Consider the following 19,594-nt stretch of genomic DNA (forward strand, 5'->3'; position numbering starts at 1 on the left):
CTTGCCGGGCCCCGTGGTGACCGCGTCGTTTGCATGTCTGTGCACGCGCTCTAGCAGCGTTGGCCGCGCTTTGGGCGTCGGGACGCGCCGGCCAGCTCTGCCTCGACGGTTTTCAAGCGTCTGGGCGTGCTGACCTGACCCCCTCCCTCTCATGTCGCCCTCGACCCTGTACCCCCTCTCGAAGCCTCCTCTCCAGAGCTAGACGCTGAGCAGCCACAGGTGCACTGTGCCCCGCTTGACCCGGTCCTCCTCCTGTCCGTTTGCTCTGCTCTCCGGCGTCGGCTTATTCTCCGTGACCCTCCCCTGCACTCCCTTGGCCTCTCCCGCCTCATCCATTCCCTCCCGTGAGCTCTAGCTCTGCCAGAGTGTTGCCCGACTCAAGCGGCAGCACTCGGCCACGGCCTCCCTCGTCCGCCTATTTAATCCCCTCCCCGCGGCCTTCCGAGCACCCCCATCGCCCTTGTCTCACTCCTAGACCCCTCCCTAGCCTCTCATTCAAGCTCGAGGAGCTCCTCTGTCCCGCCATTGCCGCTGGCCTCCTCCTCTTAAATTCGTTCAAGCCAAGCTCCCTCTCCTCCTTCTACCACCACTAGCACACCACCTAGTCCCTTACGAGCCTCACCATATAATCCGTTCCTTGCCGGACACACCGTAGCTCCAACCCCATCCACACCCGAAGCTCTCGTCCGCCGGTGTCGAAGCCGCCGTCGAGTCGGTCCACCCTGACGACCGTGGATGGGACCACTCGATGCATCGCTCGACGCTGAGCAGTTCCATAGGCAGAGCATCGCCGGAGGTGCCCTGTAGCTCCGGTAGGCCTCGTTGGGGCCGGCTCTTCTCTGGCTAGGCACGGGCGAGAGGAAGGAGATGACACCGCCGACGTCAGCTCACCAGTGGGCCCCGTGATCCCACCCGCCAGCCGCACAGGGGGTTGACCCGGCTAAGCTGACGGGGATAAGTGGACGCGGGATTTTCCTGTGTGCGCTTTCCCCTTACAAAAGCGTACTCTGGTCTTCTTCGGGCCAAAATACGTTTTCCATTCTGGAAAACATATTTTCTAAGAAGGTCCTTTCCATTTTTCCGGCCGAGGGCCTGTTTGTGAAGATTTTCTCATAGATAGGTCCATGGCAGAAAAACTATCACAACTTTTTGCTCGTAACTCCAAATGAGGTGATTCCAAAGCCCACTTCTTCGTCTCGTCGAGGCCGTTCTATTGGTCACATTTTCACTATGTTTTAACATTCTGAAAATGACCATTATGCCCTTGCCCCTATTCCGGCGATTCGTTCCGCGAGTTTCTCGCACTTCTTCCCGATGAATCCCTCCACCCCAAACAAGCCACACCCTCCATTTGCATGATTGCAATGCGGTGACATGGTTTAAATTATTTCAACTTGTTTAAAATATTGTTTTAGCTAATTGTGAATTGTTCATGGCATTTCTCAGAGTACTATTTTGATCTTGCTATTGCAATGATATTGCTTGGAGTTCTAGGACTAATATTTAGCAGCTACGTGGATGGCATGTTGCCATTGGATTATTAGTGGACCATGTTATGATTATTTTTATGTTGGTATCTGGTATTATATTTTGGAGTAGTACTTTGAATGTCATGCTGCCTTTGGATTATTAGTGGCTAGAATTATTTTCATCATGATGCTAGTTGATATTATTTTTCGGAGTATGATTTAGTAGATGACGCTTGCATGTGGATATTAGCTAGATAGCTTGTTCTTGATATTTCAGTAGTAGTAGTATTGTTCTTGGATTCATCATGATCGTAGAGTTATGCTATCCTCGGAGTATATTGATATGACTTGGATTGCCGCTGGATAGATGATGTGGGAGTATCAGTTATCATTGTTAGGGTTTGGGGATAAATTCCATCATCAAGTTGGTCAGGTGCCACTGAAATGGGCTTTTCCCAGTGCAACCACATTTGCCTTTTATGGGGAGGCCCTAATGCGGTCTGTTGTCATGCCTCTCGTGGGTGCCTCCAACGAGGGAAGGTTATGGGTGCGCGCTACCCTGATAAGGTCGGCGGACATAAGCTTTGCGTGCCCGTTGTTGTTGTTGTTGTTGTTGTTGTTGTTGTACCCGGGTTGTCCCCGTTTGGAGCCGTATTTCTTTTGCCATGACGGTGGCCATTGATGCCTTTGGTAGGCATGGGGCCAACCATGATGGAGCCCAGAAGGGAGTTGGTCGGAGTGGCTGGGAGAGTGTCATGGCAGTAGATCGGTTTTGTCAGAACGCCGTTGGTCCACCCGAATGGGAGTGTGAGGCCATGGGTTCTGTGGTGTGGGTAAAGTGCGCTACCTCTGTAGAGTGTGTGTGTTTAATCTATTGATAGCCACGTCCTTAGCCATGGGCATAAGTTCGTACCAGGTCACACCGTTCAATCAACACTCACATGACGGAATGACTTATAGGTGATTTATATGTTGATATATTATGAGCAGTAACAGTTTGGCAGGATGTTGATGATGATATTGGATGATCTCAAGGATGATCATTCAGTTGTGATATGATCACGAGGTGAGCATGTGGATGATTTGATCACGAGATGATCAGGTGGATCACGAGGTAATCGAGATGGTATATTGCTTGGCCGGATAGCCAAGAGTGAGATGGTTATTGAGATCTGAGATGGTGGTTTATCAGTATTGTAGTAGTTTCATATCATGCTTAGTAGTTGCTTTCATATCATAGTAGTTGTTAATTAACCTGCTTAATGCTATGTTGTTGTCTTGCCTTGATGCTTTTGGTTGTTGTGAGCTTGCAAGTACATTCAATGTGCTGACCTGGCGTGTCATGCCAGATTGCAGGTGATGCCATGATTGATTGATTGCTTGTCGAGGTTTCCGTGCATGCGAGCTAGATCATGTCCTTGCCCTAAGCAGGTCCATAGGCGGAGCATCGCTAGAGGTGCCCTGTAGCTCCGGCATGCCTTGTCGGGACCGGCTCTACTCCTACCAGGCACAGGTGAGAGGAAGGAGATGACGCCGCCGACGCCAGCTCACCAGTGGGCCCCGCGACCCCACCCGTCATCCACACACGGGGTTGACCCGGCTAAGCTGACGTGGATAAGTGGACGTGGGATTTGCTTGTGTGCGCTTTCCCCTTACAAAAGCATAGTCTGGTCTTCTTCGGGCCAAAATGCGTTTTCCATTCTGGGAAACATATTTTCTAAGAAGGCGCTTTCAGTTTTTCCGACTGAGTGCCTGTTTGTGAAGATTTATTCATAGATAGGGCCCTGGCAGAAAAACTATCACAACTTTTTGCTCGTAACTCCAAATGAGGTGATTCCAAAGCCCTTCTTCGTCTCGTCGATCCCATTCTGTTGGTCACATTTTCACTATGTTTCAATATTCTGAAAATGACCATTATGCCCTTGAACCTATTCAGCCCCCATCGAGGGAGAACGTTTTCCGGCGATTCGTTCCGCGAGTTTATCGCACTTCTTCCTGATGAATCCCTCCACCCCAGGAAAGCCACACCCTCCATTTGCATGATTGCGATGCAGTGACATGGTTTAAATTATTTGAACTTGTTTAAAATATTGTTTTAGCTACTTGTGAATTGTTCATGGCATTTCTCAGAGTATTATTTTGATCTTGCTATTGCCATGATATTGCTTGGAGTTCTAGGACTAATATCTTGCAGCTACGTGGATAACATGTTGCCATTGGATTATTAGTGGCCCATGTTATGATTATTTTCATATTGGTATCTGGTATTATATTTTCGAGTAGTACTTTGAATGTCATGCTGCCTTTGGATTATTAGTGGCTAGAATTATTTTCATCATGATCTAGTGGATATTATGTTTCGGAGTATGATTTAGTAGATGATGCTTGCATGTGGATATTAGCTATATAGCTTGTTCTTCATATTTGAGTAGTAGTAGTATCGTTCTTGGATTCATCATGATCGTAGAGTCATGCTATCCTCGTAGTATATTGATATGACTTGGATTACCGCTGGATAGATGATGTCGGAGTATCAGTTATCATTGTTTGGTTTTGGGGATAAATTTCGTCATTAAGCTGGTCATGTGCCACTGAAACAGGCTTTTTCCAGTGCAACCACATTTGACTTTTATGGGGAGGCCCTAATGCGGTCTGTTGTCATGCCTCTCGCTGGTGCCTCCAACGAGGGAAGGTTATGGGCGCGCTCTACCTTGATCAGGTGGGCAGACATAAGCCTTCTGTGCCTGTTGTTGTTGTTGTTGTACCTGGGTTGTCCCCGTTTGGGACCGTTTTTGTTTTGCCACAATAGTGGTCGTTGATGCCTTTGGTAGGCACGGGGCCACCCATGGCTAAGCCCAGAAGGGAGTTGGTCGGAGTGGCCGGGAGAGTGTCATGGCAGTAGATCGGTTTTGTCGGAACGCCATTGGTCCACCCGAATGGGACTGTGAGGCCATGGGTTCTGTGGTGTGGGTAAAGTGCGCTACCTCTGCAGTGTGTGTGTGTATGTGTGTGTGTGTGTGTTTAATCCATTGATAGTCGCGTCCTCGGTCATGGGCATAAGTTCATACTAGGTCACACCGTTTGATCAACACTTACATGACAGAATGACTTATAGGTGATTTATGTGTTGATATATTGTGAGCAGTAATAGTTCGGCAGGATGTTGATGATGATATTGGATGATCTCAAGGATGATGATTCAGTTGTGATATGATCACGAGGTAAGCATGTGGACGATTTGATCACGAGATGATCAGGTGGATCACGAGGTGATCGAGATGGTATATTTATCAGTATCGTAGTAGTTTCATATCATGCTTAGTAGTTGCTTTCATATCATAGTAGTTGTTAATTAACCTGCTTAATGCTATGTTGTTGTCTTGCCTTGATGCTTTTGGTTGTTGTGAGCTTGCAAGTACATTCAATGTACTGACATGGCATGTCATAACAGATTACAAGTGATGCCACGATTGATTGATTGCTTGTCGAGTTTTTCGTGCGTGCGAGCTAGATCGTGTCCCAGCCAGAGTCCCTGTGGAGTGGAGTTGAACACCTTCATCGTTGTTCCACTGCTAGATGTATTCCACTGCTACGAGTTGTTCCGCTGCTAGCATGGAGCAAGTGTGGTATCGCAGGTGTAGTGTGTCCGTGCTGATGTGATCCTTTGTAACATCAGACACTTGTATCATCATCCTTTGTAATAAGAGTCAATTTGTTCTATGTCAAGCAGTGTCGTATTCCAGAAGACTTCATCTCGATCTCTGGGCTGGAATATGGGGTGTTCTGGTTTCTCTGAGCCGGGGTGCCACAGGATGAAGGAATAAGGAGTAAGAAGAGCCTAAGGTAGGAGATGCCCCGGCATCCCAAGCTATTATCCAAAAGAGAGCAAGCAACTAAGCTTGGGGATTCCCCCGAGTGGCATCCCCTCTTTCTTCTAATAACCATTGGTATTTTACTCGAAGCTCTATTTTTATTCGTCACATACTATGTGTTTTGCTTGGAGTGTCTTGTATAATATGAGTCCTTGCTTGTTTTATTTTATGTTTTAAGTCTTGATTCCTTGCTGGAAACACCTATTTGAGAGAGCCAACAATTATGTCATGACTTGCTAAAATTGCTCTCTATGCTTCACTTAAATTTTTTATGAGCTATGGACTTGCTCTAGTGCTTCACTTATATATTTTTGAGCACGATGTGCTTAGTATTTTTGAAGAAATGCTCTCTTGCTTCACTTAGATTTATTTGAGAGTGAGTAAAATTTTCAAGAAATTATCTCTTGCTTCACTTAAATTAATTTGAGAGAAAGAAAAATTATGCTCATGATCTTCACTTATATTTGTTTGAGCTTAGGAAAAGCAACACATGAAAATTAGTCCCAAAGTGATAGATATCCAAGAAGGATATAGTAAAAACTTTCATGAAGATCATTGGACAAAATAAACTTGATTCTTAGTAATAGTTTTGAGATATGATGATGTGATATGTAAGTCATGTTGATGAGTAATTATGCTTTACTAAGAATATTGGTGTTAAGGTTCGTAATTCCCTATGCAAGCACGAAAGTCAATAATTGTGCAATGAAATTATATCCTACTTGTGGTGCATTATTCGGTTTTAATTATGCTTAATGCTCGCTTATGAGATTACTCGTTTCTCGGTTGGTCGTTTCTCAATCTTTTGCTAGCCTTCATTTTTCACTAAGTATGATCACTACTTGTGCATCCAAAAACCTTTAAACCAGTTTTGCCACATGAGTCCACTATATCTACCTATATGTGGTATTCTTTTGCCGTTCTAAGAAAATTTGTATGTGACATCTCTAATTTTCAAAATAAACTTCTCTTTTGTGTGTTCGTTTTGCTCGCAAAGCGGTGAGGGGTGGCTAATATTTTCAATGCTAGATGTGTTATTCTCATGATGAGTGTTTATTCACTTGTCATTGCATGAGAGTAAGGCAAAGGTATTAGGGATGGCTAGTCCTGAAATTAAAAATGAATTTACTTTATGTTGTCAAATAATAAATTCCTTGGAAAGTGTTGGTATGGAAGGCACCCGTGGATACGGTTAGCCACGGAAAGTGAAAGTATGGTGGAAAAAGGAATAAACTTTATTTTTTGTTTGGGAACCGCCTATGACATATCTAGCATGGAAAGTGTTGGGAACTCTAAGTCATTTTCGTTGGTGGGAAGGACACACCTCCAAAAATATTTTTGTCTCTAAGTTTTTAGCGTTGAGCTCTGGCACCTCTACAAATCCCTACTTCCCTCTATGAAGGGCCTTTCTTTAACTTTATGCAAAAAAAAAATTTGAATTTGAGTCTCCATCTTCTCTTATAAAAGCACCAATTAGGAGGCACTATGATCATACTTGAGCATTGGGTGTAGTTAATATGCGAGTGTGTTTCATGAATGGATCAATGATTGAGCATGATGGGCTAGGGATAGCTTGTTTTAGCTTGATGTTTTGAATTTCATGGTTACTTGTTGAAATGCTTGAGTATTTAAGTTATCATGTCAAAACTAGAGTATTGCTTTGAACAATATAAAATTCCAAATGTCCATGCTATAAAGAAAAGAAATATGATATGACATGTTAGGCAGCATTCCACATCAAAAATTCTATTTTTATCACTTACCTACTCAAGGACGAGTAGGAGTTAAGCTTGGGGATGCTGATACATCTCCAACGTATCTATAATTTTTGATTGTTCCATTCTGTTATATTATCAATCTTGGATGTTTTATGATCATTTTATAGTAATTTTATATCATTTTTTGGTACTAACCTATTGACATAGTGCCAAGTGCCAGTTGCTGTTTTTTGCATGTTTCTTACATCGCAGAAAATCAATACCAAATGGAGTCCAAATGCGATGAAACTTTACGGGGATTTCTTATGGACCAGAAGACACCTAATGGGCAAAGGCTGCGCCTAGGGGGTGCTCCGAGGAGAGCACAACCCACCAGGGCGCGCCAGGAGGCCCAGACGCGCCCTGGTGGGTTGTGCCCACCTCGGGTGCCCCCCGGACCGCCTCTTTGCTGTATAAATACACCAATATTCCAGAAACCCTAGGGTAGTCACCTAAAATCATTTTTAGCTGCCACAGAGTCCAGAACCACCAGATCCAATCTAGACACCATCACGGATGGGGTTCACCACCTCCATTGGTGCCTCTCCGATGATGCATGAGTAGTTCTTTGTAGACCTTCGGGTCCGTAGTTAGTAGCTAGGTGGCTTCCTCTCTCTCGTTTGATTCTCAATACAATGGTCTCTTGGAGATCCATATGATGTAACTCTTTTTGCAGTGTGTTTGTTGGGATCGGGTGAACTTTGAGTTTATGATTAGATCTATCTTTGTGTATCCATGAAAGTATTTGAGTTTCTTTGATCTCTTTTATGCATGATTTCTTATAGCCTCGTATTTATTCTCCGATATTTGGGTTTTGTTTGGCCAACTTGATCTATTTATATTGCAATGGGAAGAGGTGCTTTGTAGTGGGTTCGATCTTACGGTGCTTGATCCCAGTGACAGAAGGGGAACCGACACGTATGTATCGTTGCTACTAAGGATAAAACAATGGGGTCTATCTCTACATAGATATATCTTGTCTACATCATGTCACTGTTCTTATTGCATTACTCCATTTCTCCATGAACTTAATACACTAGATGCATGTTGGATAGTAGTCGATGTGTGGAGTAATAGTAGTAGATGTAGGCAGGAGTCGGTCTACTGATCTTGGACATGATGCCTATGTAATGATCATTGCCTGGATTTCATCATGATTATTTGAAGTTCTATCAATTGTCCAATAGTAATTCATTTACCCACCGTTTGCTAATTTTCTTGAGAGAAGCCACTAGTGAAACCTATGGCCCCCGGGTCTCTTTCTCATATTATTTGCCTTTGCGATCTATTTTCCCTTGCTTTTATTTCAGATCTATTAAACCAAAAATACAAAAATACCTTGCTGCAATTTATTCTTATTTATTGTATTTGTTGTTCGATCTATCAATCTACTACTATTTATTCACGTCCGTTTGCCTATCTTGAGGCGCCGCTACCCGAAAGGGATTGACAACCCCTTTTACACGCCGGGTGGCGAGTAGTTGTTATTTGTGTGTAGGTGTTGTTTACGTTGTGTTGCTTGGTTCTCCTACTAGTTTGATAACCTTGGTTTCACATCTGAGGGAAATACCTATCGCCGCTGTGCTGCATCATCCCTTCCTCTTTGGGGAAATACCGACGTAGCTTCAAGCGACATCAAGTTCTTTCCTGAGTTGTAAGGTATGAAGTTGAGTAAGACTCAAAACCCGACAACGGCAGAAGATAGAGAGCGAATGAAAGTCATTCCCTATGCCTCAGCCATAGGTTCTATAAAGTATGCCATGATGTATGCGAGACCAATTGTATACCTTGCCATGAGTTTGGTAAGGGGGTACAGTAGTGATCTAGGAGTAGATCACTGGACAACGGTCAAAATTATCCTTAAGTACCTGAAGAGGACTAAGGAAATATTTCTTGGTTATGGAGGTGATAAAGAGTTCGTCGTAAAGAGTTACGTTGATGCAAGCTTTGACACTAATCCAGATGACTCTGAGTCTCGATCTGGATACATATTGAAAGTGGGAGCAATTAGCTAGAGTAGCTCCGTGCAGAGCATTGTATACATAGAAATTTGCAAAATACATACGGATCTGAATGTGGCAGACCCGTTGACTAAAACTCTCTCACAAGCAAAAAATGATCACACCTTAGTACTCTTCGGGTGTTAATCACATGGCGATGTGAACTAGATAACTAACTCTAGTAAACCCTTTGGGCGTTGGTCACATAGTGATGTGAACTATGGGTGTTAATCACATGGTGATGTAAACTAGATTATTGACTAGTGCAAGTGGGAGACTGAAGGAAATATGCCTTAGAGGCAATAATAAAGTTGTTATTTATATTCCTTATATTATGATTAATGTTTATTATTCATGCTAGAATTGTATTAACCAGAAACTTAGTACATGTGTGAATACATAGACAAAACAGAGTGTCCCTAGTATGCCTCTACTTGACTAGCTCGTTAATAAAGATAGTTAAGTTTCCTAACCATAGACATGTGTTGTCATTTGATGAAAGGGATCACATCATTAGAGAATGATGTGATGGACAAGACCCACCCGTTAGCTTAGCATAATGATCGTTAAGTTTTATTGCTATTGCTTTCTTCATGACTTATACATATTCCTCTGACTATGAGATTATGCAACTCCCGAATACCGTAGGAACACCTTGTGTGCTATCAAACATCACAATGTAACTGGGTGATTATAAAGATGCTCTACAGGTGTCTCCGAAGGTGTTTGTTGGGTTGGCATAAATCAAGATTAGGATTTGTCATTCCGAGTATCGGAGAGGTATCTCTAGGCCCTCTTGGTAATGCACATCACTATAAGGCTTGCAAGCAATGTGAATAATGAGTTAGTTGCGGGATGATGTATTACAGAACAAGTAAAGAGACTTGCCATTGCAAGATATCCGCGGCCACCTATGGGACTGGGTGGCCCCTTGCTGGTTCGGCAGGGGGACGTTGCATTGCACAAAGAGCAGACCAGCGTACGGCAGCGCAGCAGAGAGAACACATCAATTTACTCAGGTTCGGGCCACCGCGAGGCGTAAGATCCTACTCCTGCTTTGGTGGATTGATGGTGGAATGAGCATTGTGATGCGTAGTACATTTTCCCGGTAGGGTTCACCTCGGGGCCGTAGTGACTACGCCCGTATGGTGGCTTGGGTTCCTCAACTTGCCAACCCTGCTACAAGTGCCATGGGCTTCCTTTTATAGATTTAGGGGTCACCACAATGGCAAAGTAGTCATTTCCACTAATATGATAGCGAAGAGTGCTATCATACCTAACTCTGCGGGTTGATAGGGCGCATTAAATGTGTCGCTTGGTGTCACATCAATGGTCGCCCGGCAAGGCTTGCCGGGCTATCTTGCCAGCTCTGCGCCTATTCCCTTGACACGTCCCAGGATGGGTGTCATATGTAGGCTTCTTCTGTAGGAAATGGCTGCCATGTGGCGAATGGGTGCCACTTAATCGTCTTGCGGCTTGACACCGCACTTATTGATGACGTGGGTCGCACTTGAGTGGTTGATGGGGTGGTTCTGCCCCCGCGAGCCCGGTAGACCTTGCCGGGGTCCCTCGGTTGTCTGCTCCTTGTGGTGGCCTTGTCCCTTGCAGTGCTCACCTGCCCGGCAAGGGAGGCCCTTCTCTTGCTGATATCTTGCTCTTTTGGCTTGTTCTTGGTCTCTCTGGACTGCGTGTTGGTTCTTCAAATCTCCTGGTCCTTCAGTCACTGACTTGGGCTGGTGCTTCAATCTTGATCTCGTGCCTGTGCACAGTCTGGGCAACAGACCTAGGGTTTGTTGCACTGATAGAAGCCCCCGGGCCTACCTCGAACGCACTGCTGAGCATCGTCAGGGTATGGCCTAATAAGTGCACATGCAAGGTTGCTGAAGGGGTTGGCCCCTTGAGTTTTCCGTTGCTGCTTCATCAGCCTTGATTCCGGGCCAGTTTCTGGTTTTCCCATGCATGGTGTAAAGCCAATTGTGGTGGGGCCGCTCCAGTGATGGCCCGTGAATGACTTTAACGCACGGGGTAGAAACTGCCATTTTACTCTTCCCACAACGCGCCCTTATCCTTAGCCACGTATGCCGCATGCATCGCGCGGGGTAGGTAACGGAGGTGTGTGGCACGGGAGAGTACCTTGGGAAGGGCCTGCCGTCTTGAATTGGCGGAGGAGGGTGGTGATCACCCGTGGATGGAGCAGGTGCCCTTCCCCGTCGCACTATAAAAGGGAGGGGCGGAGGAGGGCAGAGCCATCCATCTTTGCATCCTCCTTCTTCTTCCCTTGTTCTCTACTGGTCATGTTGGAGAAGGAAGCCTGGGGCCAACCCCCGGGCTCTGGCTCGGGGAATTTGTTGCCTCATGCCGGTGCTGATGCTTGGGGAGTGAGCCTGGTCCTTGGCGTGGTGAGTCTTTTGGTATCTTCGAGGCTCGCCTGGGAGGAGGGTCGAAGATTACCGGCAATCCCAGCACTGCCCCTCGCGGAGGTCTTGGGGCTGACGTCGACGAGGGTCGTGTCTTCTTGCCCGCCAAGGTGGGGAGCGGTGTGGCTCGAGCCCCCTTTGTAGCGGAGCCGGGGGTTGGTGCCGAAGAAGATGCCCCCTCCTAGTCCGCCAAAGCGACGATAGCACTGCATGTCCATTGTGGGCAATGCCGCTACCGTTTTTGCTTTTTAGGAGGGGTGACGGGCCTTGCTCGTCACCTTGTGCAGCTCCTGGGTGCTCGCCACCCGCGGATCACAGTGGGTGACCGCCCCGCCGGTCCCTTCGTCGCCCCTTTCTCCATGCGCTCTTTTTATTCTCCTTTCCCTCCTGTTCCAATATCCTGGGGAGGAGGAGCAAAGAAACGAAAAGAGGGGTTACAAGGTACTTATCATTTTCCAATCTTAAACTTGTAGGCAATCGCTAAATTTTAATTCAAATAATTTAATCTCTTGAGTCCATCTTTCTGTTCTGTAATGCTTGTACTTGTATCTGCATGTCAATGAAAGAGATAAACCTTGCCGGGAAACCCGTGCATGTATATGTCCATGCAGATGTGGAGTGCATCTTTACTGTAATTAAACGAGCTTTCCTCGGCAGGATATCCTGCCGGCGCACTTTTTGTCTGCTAGAGAACCATGTATGCTGGGGGACAGAATGTGGTGCCAGCCCCCCGCCCACTCCTTTTTTGCCAAGGGCCACTGCGACCATCCAGGACAAAGCAGTGTTCGATCCAAGGATGGGAGCACCCTGGTTCCAAGATAGCGGCGAGGTTTCTCTATGCACAAGTTATAGCTTACAGAACACTAATGGACAAGAGGTAAACTTATCTGTTTGGCTTGTCGGGGATCACTGTGCCGTGCAATCTTCTTGTCCCTTGTCGGAGTCAAGTTCACGGCAAGAACCTGCAAGTCCATGTAGATGAGAATGAATGGAGGATGCAATACTATCTATATGCATATGAAAATGCTCATGAAATGCTTATGTAGTGATTTGGGTGTGCTCGTGCATGCATGCGATCTTGACTGGGCCCCCCCACAGCGCTTCTTTATTTTCACTTGCACGGGGTCATCGCCTTGACTTTGTACAAGGGGTTACATGAAACTGAGGGAAGGCATGTACAAAAGGGTGGCTGCCGGGCAGTGCCCGACAGCCTTGCACCTTACGGGTAGTACTTACGGAGATGCTCACTATTCCATGAGTTTTCCAACTGTGTGCCATCCCCAGTTTCTAGAAGGACTTCACCAGGTCTGATGACTCGTACCACTTGGTAATGGCCTTCCCACTTTGGTGACAGCTTGTTTGTACCCTTAGCGGGCTGAACACGCCTAAGGACAAGGTCACCTTCCTCAAAACACCGGGCATGAACCTTGCGGCTATGATAGTGATGTCGGGCTTGCTGGTAGCGTGTAGATGCGTAGTAGCCCGGAGACGGTTCTCCTCGAGTAGCACAGCGTCGTCACGCTAGTGCTGATCTTGCGCTACTTCATCATACGCAGGCACTCAAGGGGACCCGTAAATGAGTTCCGTGGGGATAATTGCTTCTTCCCAGTAGACTAGGGAGAAGGGAGTCTGCCCAGTAGCTCGGTTAGGTGTCGTTTCGGGGGACCAGAGAACTACCGACAGCTCCTCGATCCACCGCCTGCCGTGCTTTTGCAGCGTATCAAAAGTTCGTGTCTTGGGTCCATGAAGCACTTCAGCGTTCGCCCTCTCAGCTTGTCCATTGCTCTTGGGGTGTGCCACAGAAGCGAATGAGATTTTGCATCCGAGGGTATGAATATATTGCATGAAGGCGTGGCTCATGAACTGTGTGCCGTTGTCATTGATGATCCTTGCCGGAACTCCGCAACGACACACCAATCCTTTCAAGAACTTGATAGCTGACCGAGCAGTCACCTTTCTCATGGCAGTCACTTCCGGCCACTTTGTAAACTTGTCGATAGCAACGAATAAGAATTCAAAGCCCCCAATTGCTTGGGGGAAGGGGCTGCGGATATCGAGCCCCCAGACCAAAAATGGCCATGATAGAGGGATTGTATGAAGAGCTTGGAGGGTTGTGGGCCAATAGAATCCTTGCCGGATCCCAACTAAAGCCCTTAATCCAATGTGGGAGCCGCACATTCCTCTGTGAATATCGGCCAACAGTTCCTTTCCATCCTCCCAGCAAACACACTTCAATTTCACATCGTTGGGCCTCCTTCTGTATAGAGTGTCATCGCCAAACTGATACATACTGGCCCTCCCGGCTACTCTTTCAGCTTCATCTTGGTTGCCAGGGAGTTCTCCCATTTGGAGGAAGTGGACAATGTGCCTTGCCCAAGTTGGAGCCTGAGGCTCGGCAACAAGGACTAGTGGCTCCTCCTCTGCTGCGGGAGCACCAGCCTCGTTCGCGGGGTCCATAGGCCCGACTGGAGGGGGTGGTCTGGTAGGCTGTGAGGAGTTGTTTCTGGCAGGGTCTCTGCCAGGAGAGGATGGCTCTGCCGGGAGAGGCTTACCGTAGTCCAACTTTCTCCTCTTCCAGGCCATTGTGGATGGTGATACGATGGGTTGAGAGAGATGGAGAACAAAAGTTCCTAGTTCCATAGGAAGATTCTACGCAGCACACTTTCACAGGTGATCAGCTATGCTGTTTTCCACACAGGGTACGTGCTCTGTTTGCAACCCGTCAAAGTGCTCCTCTAATCTCCTTACTTCCTCGACGTATGCTTCCATCAAGGGGATTTGGTAATCCTTGTTGACTTGTCTCACCACAAGTTGTGAATCTCCTTGAATGATCAGCTTCTTAATTCCCAATTCCGCTGCAAACCTGAGCCCGGCAAGGAGCTCTTCATACTTTGCTATATTGTTGGTGGCTTCTTCCCGGTAAAAGTGCATCTGGATGACATACTTCTAGTGCTCATGGAGGGGGCAACAAGAAGCACGCCAGCTGAAAGTGGAATATTGCACTAAAGTGTTTTTTACATTGATGACAACTTCATTTGTGTTTCTAACCGCATGCTCTAAGTGTTAACAGCCCTGATCAAACTAAAAGTGAAGCATGGATGGTTATTTTCCCTCTTATTGGAACAAGGAAAAGCGGTGCACTCAAGAAAAGAAGAGTACCTTAATGTTTTCTTATTTCTTGAGTCCTTAGGGCAGCCGCACTATTAAGAGGGGGTGTATCATAAAAACATCCGGGGAATCAACTTACCTTCTCACATTGATCTGAAAATCCTAGTGCCAAGTCTATGTTCAGGCCGAAACTTCCGGGGATGGCCGGAACTTCCGGGGACCGGAATGTCCGGGCGGGGTCCGGGAAGCTTCCGGGGTACCCAGATAAACTGCACTTTTCGTGCGATCTCTCTGTGTAGCCTGGAACCTCACCGGAACCTGGCCGGAACTTCCGTCTCCCGGAACTTCCGGGGCGGCCGGAACTTCCGGGTACCGGAACTTTCGTCCCCTGTGTCAGCAGCTTCCGGGGTACTACTGAGTGGTGCAAACCTTCTGTGTAGCCCGAAACCTGTCCGGAACTTGGCCGGAACTTCCGGGGTCCGGAACTTCCGTCTGTTGCCGGAACTTCCGGGCTGCGCGGAAATCTGCCTCCAACGGCCAGATTTCATCCCCACCTATAAATAGTCTTCTTCTTCCTCACGAAGGGGTTGACGACTCCATTTCTCTCACCTCCATTTTCAGACCTCGATTTCTTGGAGATCTCCCTCCTTAGCCAACCAAAGCTCTTGATCTTTTGAGAAGCAAAGGAGAAGTGCTCGATCTACACATTCACCAAAGCAAAAGTTGATTCCCCCTTGTTTTTGTGGTGCATCTTGTTACTCTTGGAGGTTGGAGACTCCTAGGCGGTAGGAGTGCTCCGGCGAGAAATCGACCATTATGATTTTCCCCGGAATGTTTGTGAGGGTTTGGAGACCACCCCAAGGTCTACCACTAGTGGTTGAGAAACGCCTTCGTGGTGTTGTCTCAAGGAGAGAATAGGGTGAGCCTTCGTGGCGTTGGTGTGCCTTCGTGGTAACATCCACCTCTCTAAACGGTGACGTAGCTTCCCTCCAAGGAAGTGAACATCGGCATACATCCTCGTCTCTCGGAGTTGCGGTTATCCCTAACCCTAACTCTCTACTTGTGGTTACTTGTCTTTTAGCACTTACTTATATCATCTTGTGCTTTCTTACTCATACGTATATTTGTGTCACTTGTTTATCTTGCTTAGCTCATTAGTATCATACTTGCAATTGTTAGGCTCACTTTCATTTTCCGCATTATTGCCTAAAATTGCTTAGTAACAATTAAAATTTGTAATTGTACCTATTCACCCCCTCTAGGTCAATCTCGATCCTTTCAATTGGTATCAGAGCCTCGTGCTCTATTCTTGTGGCTTAACCGCCCTAGAGCGAGATGAACCCCGATGGGACTCCCCGTGTTGTAGATCCGAAGGATAAAGGCGAGCCTTCTTCTGAAGTTAAGTCCTTTACTTCTGAGGATCTAGAACGGGCCCTTGATAAGCAAAAGGAGGAGCATGATGCTTCTCTTAAGGCCTTGGTCCAAATGAGGATAGCCACGTTATCCACGGTGCTTGCACCACTTTCGGGTGGTGTGGCTTCGAGGCCAACTGTACCTACTCCGTCACTTGGTCAACAACCTCCTAGCAATGAACACTCCAGTGTTCCTTGGCTTTATGCAAGACCCCAAGTTGAGAAACCTAAATATAACCCTCAAGGCAAACCTCCTTTACTTGATGCCACTTCCAATTTTGCCTTGTCGAGAGTTGCTATGCAGGATCATCTTCGATATGGAAATGATGAGATGCTGGAGATCTTGGAGTATGGTTACAATGTGGTTGATCCAAAGAATCCTGCACCAAGAGAAATTTATGACAAGAATCTCAATGACACTGCAACCATGTGTATAAGGAGAGGTATGGTTGAAAAGCAAAGGAGACCTTTCATACACATCACAAGTGCCAAGGAACTATGGGAAAGTATTATAAGATCCAAGACCTGTACCTCCACCCTCCGGAGTGCTCAATATGAAATTGCCAAGTGGCAATTGCGAAACTTTTGTATGGAGAAAGGTGAAACTCCCAATCAACTCCTTGAGCGCCTCATGACTCTAACCGCTGATATTGAGTCGTGTGAGTGTGACAAGACACAAGATGGATTCAACATGACTAAGCGATTCCTTGTGGACAAGTTGCTCCATGCTCTTGCTCCATATCACCATCAAATGGTATGGGACATAAGACAACACCATGCCTTCAAGGAAATGACTAAAGATGACATCATATCCACTTTCCAACTATTTGAAGAGTCAAAGGCAAATGCTACAAAACATCTTGCCATGCACGGTACTCCATCATCAAAGATCAATCTTGCATTGAAGGCTAAGCATGCATGTGAAGATGAGCAAAGTGAAGAAGAAGATGATGATGATGATGAAGAAGATGGTGATGAGGTTGAATCCGATAAGGGCCCTTCATATGAAGACATGGCTCTCTTTGTCAAGAAGTTTAGCGCAGGAAAATTCAAGGGAAGATTTCAAAAGAAGAAAGTAAGAAAATGCTAGAACTGTGAAGAAACCAACCACTTCTCAAACGAGTGCCCGTATGAGAAGAGAGAAGACAAACCAAGGTTTCCCAAGACCTTTCCCAAGAAGAAGTTGCCAAATCCTTTGAACTCCAAACTCAAGAAGAGAGATGGGAAAGCCATGGTTGCTCAAGAAGAATCCGATCCAGATGATGTTAGTGGTGTTGCCGGAGTTGCTCAAGATTCTCAAAACACATTGAGGCTAGTCAACAAGAGTGGTGAAGTTGTCACCTACAACTACATGAAAGATTACAAGGGCAATGCTCACAAGTGCCTCATGGCGAAGGCCGTGGTAGAAGATGGAGAGGACCAACACTCTCCTGACAAGGTCAAGGTAACCCCACGATCAAACCCTCCTCTTTTCGCTCCTCCTACTTCTAGTGATGAGTATCTTGATGCAGAGGATAGTTATGAGGATGATGGTATAAATGATCCTATTCTTGCTAAATTAAATAAGTTCATGTGCTCCCTTAAAGGAAAGAAGCTCACTATGTTTTGTATGCTTATGGAGATGGTGAGTAAGCACACCATTTCCATTAAGGAACTCGAAACCCTCGTCACCGAGGAAAAGGAAAAATATGAAATCCTTGAGCAGAAAGTCCAATATGAGGAAGCACGCAATGATGAACTATGCTTAAAAATTGGTGCAAACATTGATGTTCATACTAGGGATCTTGCCTCCTTGAAAAAGGCTATCAACTCTTGCAAAGAGTTGATGAATGATAAAAGTAAGCTTGTAAAGTATAATGCTTCTCTCTCTAAGGATTGTGAGCTCCTATCCATGTCCCTCAAGACCAAGGAAGAAGAGATCACCCTCCTTACAAAGATTTTTGAGACACTCAAGCTTACTTATCTTGAAACTCTAGCCAAGGCTTACTCTTCTCCTATTATCAATGTTGATGCTTGTACTACTAACTCTAGTAGTGATCTAGCATCTATTCTTGAGGAGAATCGCTTTCTCAAAGCTCAAATTGAGAAAGGACTCATGACATGTGCTCAAGGGCAAAAGAACCTTAATGAGGTGTTGAGCCAACACAATGAGGTGTTTGCCAAAGAGGGACTCGGGTTTGACCCAAGCACAAGCAAGAAGAAGACGTCCTCTCAAAAGTGCACCACTCTGTCAAAAGAAACTTTTGTACGAGAAGGGCACAAGGAGAAAGGTAAGGTTGTTAGTGGGAAGGCCACAAGGGGCATGCCTACTCTCAACAAGCCAAAAGTGTTTATGCCTCCATCCTATGTTCTTCGTAAGACTAAGGATGGAGAAGTTTTTGCTGAATTTGTTGGTCCTCGAAATGCATTTCGGTTTTATGCTATTTGGGTCCCTAAGACCCTTGTGACTAACCTGAGAGGTCCCATTGCAAAATGGGTGCCTCTAACCAAGCCATAATTGTGTGTAGGTCGCTTTCTCCGGTGGAGTAAAATGGGTGATTGACAGTGGATGTACCAATCATATGACCAGAGATAGCAAGTTAATCTACGATTTCATGGAAGCCATTCAACCATTTATGAGCATTATGTTTGGTGGAGGTTCAAAAGGACAGGTACTCGGATTGGGCAAAGTGGCCATCACAAATGACATGTCTCTTGCAAATGTGATGCTTGTCCAATCCCTCAAATACCATTTGCTTTCTGTTCGCCAATTGGCTTCTGTTGGTTATGATACACTCTTTGGAGTAACGAATGTGAAAGTCTTTAAGAGAGATACTCTTGAAGTGGCCTTTGTTGGAGAGTTGGATGGCAACCTTTACACGGTTGATTTCTCAAAAGAGAGCACATTCCATGCAACTTTTCTAATGGCCAAGGCCGACAAGGGGTGGCTATGGCATCGCCGGCTAGCCCATGTCGGCATGAGAAATCTTCAAGATCTCTTAGAGGGTAATCACATCCTTGGACAAACAAATGTCTCTTTTGAGAAAGATCGTGTGTGTAGTGCATGCATAGCCGGGAAGGAACATCAATCAAAGCACCCACCCAAGAATATTGTATCTACTTCAAGGCCTTTGGAGCTCCTTCATGTGGATCTCTTTGGGCCTCCTTCGTGGGATAGTCTTGGTGGAAAAAAATATGGACATGTCATTGTGGATGATTACTCACGGTATACATGGGTCTTCTTCCTCAAATCCAAGGACGAGACGAAGATCACCTTCATTGACTTTGCAAAGCAAGCACAACGCAAGTTTGACAAAGAAATGCTGGCAATAAGAAGTGATAATGGACCTGAGTTCAAGAACTACACCTTGGAAGAGTTCCTTAGTGATGAAGGGATTGAACATCAATATTCAGCTCCATACACTCCCCAACAAAATGGTGTTGCAGCAAGGAAGAATCGCACTCTTGTGGAGATGGCAAGGTCCATGTTGGATGAATACAAGTCGCCACATAGTTTTTGGGCCGAGGCTGTCAACACTGCATGTCATGCATCAAACCGGCTCTTCCTCCGCACGATATT

The 19,594-nt window shown here is 46.0% G+C and overlaps 1 pseudogene; it reads left to right on the plus strand.

The window, feature by feature from the left end:
• LOC147990605 (uncharacterized) overlaps positions 1–17,125 on the plus strand; it is a 39,779-nt pseudogene extending 22,654 nt beyond the window's left edge.
• Positions 17,126–19,594: the final 2,469 nt, after the last annotated feature.

Source organism: Triticum urartu, chromosome 1A (genome assembly GCF_056163025.1).
Source record: "Triticum urartu cultivar PI428250 chromosome 1A, HENAU_Tu73, whole genome shotgun sequence".
NCBI classification, from domain to species: Eukaryota; Viridiplantae; Streptophyta; class Magnoliopsida; order Poales; family Poaceae; genus Triticum; species Triticum urartu.